The sequence below is a fragment of the Cervus canadensis genome, chromosome X (assembly GCF_019320065.1).
Source record: "Cervus canadensis isolate Bull #8, Minnesota chromosome X, ASM1932006v1, whole genome shotgun sequence".
NCBI lineage: Eukaryota > Metazoa > Chordata > Mammalia > Artiodactyla > Cervidae > Cervus > Cervus canadensis.
In genome coordinates, this window is record NC_057419.1 from 144,072,958 (window position 1) to 144,081,750 (window position 8,793).

Consider the following 8,793-nt stretch of genomic DNA (forward strand, 5'->3'; position numbering starts at 1 on the left):
CAAGCTGAAGTTCAGGGAGTGGCATGACCTGGTCCCTCTGCTTCTCTGCCAATGCTGCACCAAGAGTCCCCTGTCTCTCCAGCATTCAGGTTGTTTCACAAATCGTTCGTCTGCCAGAGCCCTCTTCCCTCCACTCTTATTCTTCTGGACTAAGTTTTGCTGTCACCCTCTCAAGGAAGACTTCGTGGACTGCTCCTGTCACCCCCTGGGTCTGGGTTAGGAGACCCTCCAATGTGTTCCCACAGGACCCTCGCCTTCCCATTCACGGCATCCATCACACTCGGTTGCAGCCACCCGCTTACTTGACTCTTTCCCCACTATATCACCCCATGAGCTTCCTGAGGGCAGAGCCACGTGATCCATCCAGTCCCCAGGGCCCAGTCCAGAGCAAGGGACATCCCAAGCCACTAGAGAACCTTTGTGAAGAGGCATCCCAAAGCACCCAGAGACACTTCCCCAAGCTGATGCCTCTGTCTCTTTCTCTGTCAAATGAGAATGATAATCCTGACACACAGAGAGAGGGCTGGCATGAGGTAACAGTAATAAAGGGAAATGATAAAGCAGTTTTCCTTCTCTTGCCCCTTAGTCCTGTGGCCTCACTCTCAGTCATCTGGGATTCTTGGCTAATGGAAGGCACAGGCCCCTGGGGACTGGTCCACTGGTCCATTGTCTTGGGTCTCGGCCCCTGTGTGTCCCGTGGGATCCCTGAGTGCCAAGAACACAGCAAGGTCAGCTTCTGGGGAGGAAAGATTCTTTCTCATGAGAGCTTACAGCCATGACCAAGGGTCTAGCTGGCATGTTGAAAGGATACGGCTTTCCGAGGGTGCTGAAAGCTGACTCTCTGGGAGAAGAAGGGAGGCCAGGGAGGCAAAGAACTGGATAAGCTACTCCTAGGAGGTGACAAGAAGCAGGGGAGATGCCCACCCAAGAGTGTGTGTATGTGTGCTGTTGTGTCTGACTCTTTGCAACCTCATGGTCTATAGCCCGCCAGGCTCCTCTGTCCATGGGATTCTCCAGGCAAGAATCTAGGGGATCTTTCCAACCCGGGTATCAAACCCACATCTCTTGTGTCTCTTGCATCGGCACGTGGATTCTTTACCACTGTGCACCCTGGAAAGCCTGCCCATCCAAGAGTTCCCTCTACTAATAGGAAGCCACACTTTCTGAAGATGGCCTCAGCATTTTCTAATGTGGGAGGGGTACAAAGTTGTGTCCAGCCTTGCCCCCTAAACTTCCTCTTTTGTTATTATCAAACTATGGTGTACATGAATCTGCATGTTCTAGAATGTATTGCCCTCTTTTCCTGTTTTGCATCTGGCAGCCCCACTGGCCATGAAAACTGGCTGGATTGCAGCCTGGAGATGGGGTAGAAGCTACAATAGACAAATGTTTTCCAGAATGAAAGATACTTATTTCATCCTGAAAAATTACTGAGCTGCTAAAAATGAATTAAGCACATGCTTTTAATAAATGTTTCATTCTGGGAAAGAGTCTGTCATGTTTAAGCCTGATGCAAGGAAATTTACAATTGTGCCCTCTTGACAAGCATGCTTCTGAAATCTCAGTCTGAGGAACTGCATGTCTGTGTGGGGATGGGTATCATTTGATGAATTCAATGACTTCTAGGGCTTAGTTTTGGGGGCAGAGTTGGAGAGTCATTTGGCATCCCTTCCTGGACCCAACTTGCCCATACCACCACCTATCCCACTTACTGAAGTAGAAAGTGGCCTGTGGGGTACTTCAAAAGTTAGACCGTGCCCCCAGTCTGAGGAAACTCTCAAAGCATTAGCTAATTTTAAGAAGTATTAGGGTAAGAAGTTGGGGGCATATGTGAAATAAAAGTCAGATGTCTTTTTAAAAATCTGCTGACAAGGACCGGGGCATTTCAGTTGGTTCTCCAAGAAGCAAGGTTGCATCTTATTGCTGTGTATGAGTTTTTCTTTTCAGGGTCATTTTCTACATCAAAGGATGTAACAGAGTTGGAGAGTCATTTGACACCCCTTGCTGGATCCAACTTGCCCATCCCACCACCTATCCCACTTACTGAAGTGGCCTTTACTCAAAAGTAGGGCCTCAACTTTGGGTGCTGAGGGAGTGCTGCCAGCCGAGGCAGGAAACCTTCACACCCTTCAGACTCAAGGAGATAGGCATAGTGTGTGTGAGTAATGGTGATGGGAGTTTCGCAGGCCTCAATTCAGCTGGAGGAAGGAAGAAGAAAGAACAAAAGAACAGATGTATTAGATGTGTTCAGTGCTCTTCTCCTAAGACTTTGGAGAGTGATTGGTTTAAGTCCAGTATTTACAAGATTAGCTTTCCTTATTTTATATTTCTGGCACAGGCTTTGCAGACAAAGCCTGGGGTATCTGAACTTGGGGGAACCTGTGGAGGGAATGACTGAGCTCCTCTCAGTCCTCAGAGACAAGAGGAATCAGCACCAGGATAGCATAGTGAACAATGGCCCTACCTCTGTCAGTAGCTCTCTGTTCAGTATCTAAGGAACAACAGAGAAATGGGGCTCCAGGCAGGGACAGTGTATTGACTAGCATCCTGATAGGCACCATTTTCCCCTGCTGGACTCTCAGCATCATTACTCATCCCACTGGCCACTTGAGAACAATTCACTAGGTGTGCAGGAGAGTTGCATTAAGGTTTCCCCAGAGCTTGCCATTGACTCTCTTTGTCTCTTGGCTCTTGAACGTTCTTTTTCAAGGATAATAGGACCATGTCACACCTCTTTTCAAAAGTAAATTGGTTATTTGCTGGTGATCATGTTCATAAAAATCTTATTTCACTCATTTGGGGATTGTGATCATCCATAATGTGTAAAGGGTGAAGCCCTCATATGACATAAAAGCCACAGAACCTGGAAAGATGAATAAACACTTACTGCGTGGTATGGATTGTGTTCCCACCAATCACGCAAGCACTTCAATATTTATTGAGCGTGCATCAAATGCCAGATACTAGGTGTTGTAGATACAACAGTGAACAAAGCCAACGAGGTCCATGCCCCTGTGTAGCTTACCTTCCAGTAGGGTAATGATGTAATTGCTTCCCGAAGAAGATTCTGTGCAAGGGTTATCAGCGGTGCCCTACCTAGGGCTTGAGAACCTCTTGAAGCATTTGAGCTGAGCATTTATTATATGACCTAGAAAAAAAAGAGATGTCTATTTACTTATTTACAAAATAAAAACAGACATAGAAAACAAATTTATGATTACTACAAGGGAAATGGGGTAGAGGGAGGAGTAAATTAGGTAAATTAGGAGTTTGGGATTAACATATATACACTACTATGTATAAAATAGATAACCAAAGAGACTAGAAGACCAACAAGGACATACTGTATAGCATAGGGAACTATACCCAATATTTTGTAGTAATCTATAAGGGGAAAGAATCTAAGAAGGAATGTATCTATACATCTGCATATATATGTGTGTGCATGCGTGCCAAGTCGCTTCAGTCATGTCTGACACTGTGTGATCCCATGGACTGTAGCCTGCCAGGCTTCTCTGTCCATGGAATTCTCCAGGCAAGAATACTGGAGTGGGTTGCCGTGCCCTCCTCCACGGGATCTTCCTGACCCAGGGATCAAACCTGTGTCTCCTGTGTTTTCTGCATTGCAGGTGGATTCTTTACTGCTGAGTCACCGGGGAAGCCTCCACATGTATATATACATATGAATCACTGTACTGTATACCTGAAACTAACATGATATAAATCAACTATACTTCAAGTTTACAAAGAAGAGAGACTGACTGACTCATGTTGATGTGTGGCAGAAACCAACACAATATTGTAAAGCAATTATCCTTCAATTAAAAATAAATAAAATGAACAAAAGAGAGATGACTTTTCAGCAGACAGGAATGAGTTTCATTTCCATGTATTCCAGAATCTGTTTGCTAGTCACATCACAACAGATCATCACCTGCTAGACACCCTCCTAAGAAGCTTTCCCCCCAATAATCCAACCCTAAACAGAATATACATGTCTGGGTCAATTTGAATAACTCTGGTGGTGCATACATATTTGTCTGTGACTGCTAATAAGCACTTTCCTCACTAGGATATTTAGGGGGATTAACGGCACTCTTAGCACTGTTGCGCTTCTCTAAGTTGTCTTCAATTACTCAGTCTTCATTCTGTCTCTCTCTCTCTGCTCTCTTCCTCTCTCTCTCTCGTCTGTCTTTGTTTTTTTCTTTCTTTCAGTTTGTCTTTCTGTCTGTCCTCCAGTATTTTTTGTTTTTTGATTTTCCCATGAATAAATTCAATGTCTGCTGCAACAGGATACTGGACACTGGAGTAAAGAAGAATTTAACTGCTGACTGTACATAGAAACATGCAGAACTTGCATTAATGATACTAAGCACATAGTTATAGTTAGATTAGCCAATTTTATATGACAAAAACTATAATTTTACATTAGAAAAGATATACTAGTTGAATTGCACACTCTTGTAGTCTTCATCATCTGAATACACACACGTCTATGTATGCACACACAGAGCACTTCTTCATAGTCTGAAGACGATGCCTTGCTTCCAGCAATTATCATCCAAAAGTGTGACCATGGAGTGTGATGAAGTTGGGGTGTGGTGAGTAGTCCTTTTCTTCCTGAGTGCAAGTGCATCTTGTTCTTTGATTTGTGACTCTGGTTTCTTCATATACGGCACTAATGAAGCCCTTTTCACCACAGTCACTTACACAGAAAAATTGGAATCCCTTGGTAAGGTGCCAAATTGAACCAATTCTCTGTTTATGGAGTGGGTTAATTCATTTTTGTGAAAGTTATGCAGCATATGGCCCAAAGCGACAGGTCCTAATCAATGACAGGTGCTTGCAAAGAGTCACCCGAGCTGCTAATCAGAGAACAAACCTCAGCAGGTCACACATACCAGCTTTTGCTGTCACCCTCTCCTGCATGGTCAGCAACATCATCTTCCAACACCGAGAGAGCATGGCTTTGAGAACTCTGACTTCTTTTTCCTGCCCATTGTCAGTTTCTTTCTGTAACCTTCACATTACCTTTCTACCATCCCACGTGTTCTATAATCCCCTCACTTTCCACAGTGGTGTGCCCGCTGCTGAGTCAAAGGCAGGTGCTGTTTCACAACTGCAAACCCAGTACAACCAGCCTCAATTATGGTCTGGTTTCAGGAGAGACAAATAGGATGCTGAAGTCTTGACATTTTCAGGCAAGCAGTGGCACGGAGCCAGGGAAGTCTGCTCAGTTGCATTACCTTAAGCAGAAACATTTGGGAGACCAACTTATTTTCCATGTACAGAACCAGGTCTATGAAATGGTAGAATAGAGTACACGAGGACTGTTTAGAAGGCCCACTGAGTAAGGACAAATATTTTCACTCTTCAGAGAAGCATCTAGGAGGAAACTGGAAGCACGGGCAGGGGAGCTCAGCTCATTCTGAGCTACCAGAGGGAGAGAATTTGAAGTGGCTCTCTTGGTGGCTGAGATTCCATCCAAGCTCAAGCAAGCAGTAAGAATATTACCAGATAAAGTGAAACTAACAAGATACTCCTCACATCATAGAACAAATCCTGGAGAAGCTGTTAATCAGTGCTAAGAAGGCCAGTGCCTGTGGCGAAACTGAGTCCACCATAGACTCTAATGATGCCAAAGGGCCCTCCTCATCCCCTTACTCTGAGATGATTCTCTGATCTCCATGGAGACTGTAAAGGGATTCTAGTTACTCTGTAGAGAAATTTCTGGCATTCAAAGTGCTTGCAACTTGTCAGAGGCAGAGAAGATTTTTTTGTTACAAGTTGGTGAGATTCATAACTATTATTAGAGACATTTCACTGTCTTTAACTCTTTGTTTCAATTTGATATGCTATGATTACTTCTTCCTAGATCCATGCTACAGATGGGAAAATAAAGACCCACAACACAGCTCATGTCTTCACTGTACTTCTACTCTCATCCCACTTCCAGTTTTCAAACATAAAGATATAAGCTTTACAAGTTGGTAAAACTCAAGCCAAAAAAAAAAAAAAAAAAACTCAAGCCAACCAATAAGATAGACTAAAACAGAGATGAAACTAGGCTTCCTTTTGCAGTTAGTGTCCAGGAAATGTTTAGATGTCTGTCTCATGTCCAATTCTATATTCAGACTCTGGCCTATCCACTGCTCTGTACTTACTCAGATCTCTACTTAACTGTGAGTTCAGAGTGTCTTGCAGAGATCAACTGAAGTCCACTGATCCCAAGTGAGGATTAGGGTAGGCCTCTTCATTTTAAGAAAGGGGGAATAGGAGTAAAGAATCATTGATTCATCATGGTTCTTGGTTCTGCCATGCAGATCCCCATTTTCAGGGGGTGAGTGCAGAGTGGAGAAAGGACAGCATCCTGCCTTTCTGTGAATCAATGGCCACTCTGGAGGCTTTTGAAGGAAGAAATTGCACTTTCTCCAGCCTAAATTCTGGTGAGCTTGGCTGTGGAATAGGCCTTTTTTTCCCCCTCAAATGTCAAACAAGTTGGCCATGAAGCCAAGAGTCAAAGTCAGGCATGCTTTCCCCCAACTGACTGCTCTAGTCAAGTGAGAACAAACTAGATCCTTAGAACATTAAGGTACAGTCCACAATCAATACTTCTGTCCAAATCAAACTTTGCTGTGGTTAGTGGTGAAGTTGCCTCCACCCTAGTAAGGGGAGATTTTTATCCACCAGATGAATCATGGTGCAATTAACATGTGTGTGTGTGTGTGTGTGTGTGTGTGTGTATGTATTCAGTTGCTCAGTTATGTCAGACTCTTTGTGACCCCATGGACTGTAGCCCACCAGGCTCCTCTGTCCTTGGCATTCTCCAGGCAAGAATACTGGAATGGGTTGCCATGCCCTCCTCCAGGGGATCTTACTGACCCAGGGATTAAATTCATGCCTCTTTTGTCTCCTGCATTGGCAGACAGGTTCTTTACCACTAGCGCCACCTTGGAATCCCCTAGTTGACTCTAAAGTTGCCTCTATCATCTTTGTGTGGAAGGTTGGCCCAACCAGCTATTTGGTTTAGAGCTTGGAGTCTATTTCAGAAACTCTGGCTCCAGAGAGTTGCTCACCATCACATTCTTGCCTTCTACTGGAAACCCAGACCATTTCTCTGCTCTGTGCTCTGTGCTTTCTGATGTTTTCCCCTGGCCCTCTCCACAAGGCACACGTGTGTACACCTACCCTCTTCCCTGTACCCCGTAGCCACGAGTTGTCCTGACCAAGCACAGGCCAAGGCAAGATGTCTTCTTGAGTTGCTACTCTGCTGTAAAGGCTCAGCAGCAGGGCCAAGGGAGTCCCTTTAATTAAGCCACAAGTCAGCTAAATTATGCACACTGAGCTTCTTCCACTGTTTACTCAGTAACTCATTCTCTTCCAAACAAACAAACAAACAAACAAAAAATACAGAAATGAGGTAAGAAATGAGAGAAGAAAAGAGGAGAGTGAAACAAAATGATTGGGTTTCCTTAGAATTTCTTGGCATCCTGCTCCCCCCTTACCCAAAGCATTTCTTCAATCCCTGTTCTATAGGGTCAGCTTCCCTTGTAAGCCTGGGCACACAAGGTCCCACTCTAATAATGATAATGATAAAAATAATGTTGCCTCAGCAGCATCTTTATACAGAGACCTCATAACTGTAGAAGATTGGTGTCGGATCAAAACGCTGTGTTCTACAAAGGCTTGGGTCTCTTCTTCAACCACAGGATCTGGAAAGGGGAAGCTGTGCACTCCAAGATGCAAATAGGTGATACCATGGGCAACCCTGGGGATCCTTGCTTTGAGAGTGCCCACGCCTAAGAGAGTTGGTAGGGGTCCCAGAATCTTCTTTTGGGCTTCCCAGGTGGTGCTGGTGGTAAAGAACCTATCTGCAAATGCTGGAGATGTAAGAGATGTGGGTTCGATCCCTGGATTGGAAGATCCCCTGGATGAGGGCATGGCAACCCACTCCAGTATTCTTGCCTAGAGAATCCCATGGACAGAGGAGCCTGGAGGGTTAGAGTCCATGGGGTCACACAGAGTTGAACACTACTGAAGTGACTTAGCACATATCCAGCATCCCTGGACCCATCCCATCTGTGGTAGAATTCAGTACCATCTCCCTTTGTTTCAGTGGAACTTTCCCATGTAGAAGTGATTTTGCCTCTACAAGGTTGACTGCTCTTGTGTCAGACACTTACAGAGCCATAATTTTTGTTAACTCACAAGTATTATTATTCCAAGAAACAGGCTCAGAGATGACAAGTGGAGAGCCAGGCCTCATCCACAGAGCTCCTAGCACCAGACAGTCTTTCCACAACAATACAGAGGCCTATGGATAGGCTGAGTAGAGCCTGGTTCATGGGAAATATTAGCTAAATGTGTTGGATGAATGAAAAAAGTGTTACTCAACTCCCTTGTTGTCCTTTTGTTACCAAAAGTGTGTGGGGTCTGGCTGCTCATCGCTCAAAGGCCAATAAACAGGACAGGCTGGTGGAAAGGAAAGTTTGCTTTATTTCAGATGCTGGCATCTCCGCAACTGGGTGGGGGGAGGGTGGCAGACATTTGTCCAAAGGCTGATCCCCCCTCCTCAGGGTGCTGCATGCAGAAACAGTACAGCTCTGACAGTCATCTTCAAATTGGTCATCAGTAGTCTGATGAACATCATCTTGACTGTTTTAGATACAGTTCATTTTCAGTTCCAGGGTCCATTTGTTCCCATTTCTTTGAGATCTGTTCTCAGAATTGTGGCAGCTCATGTCCTGGGTACAGTCTGGTCATCATGTATTTAACTTCTCTATGTGGGGCTTC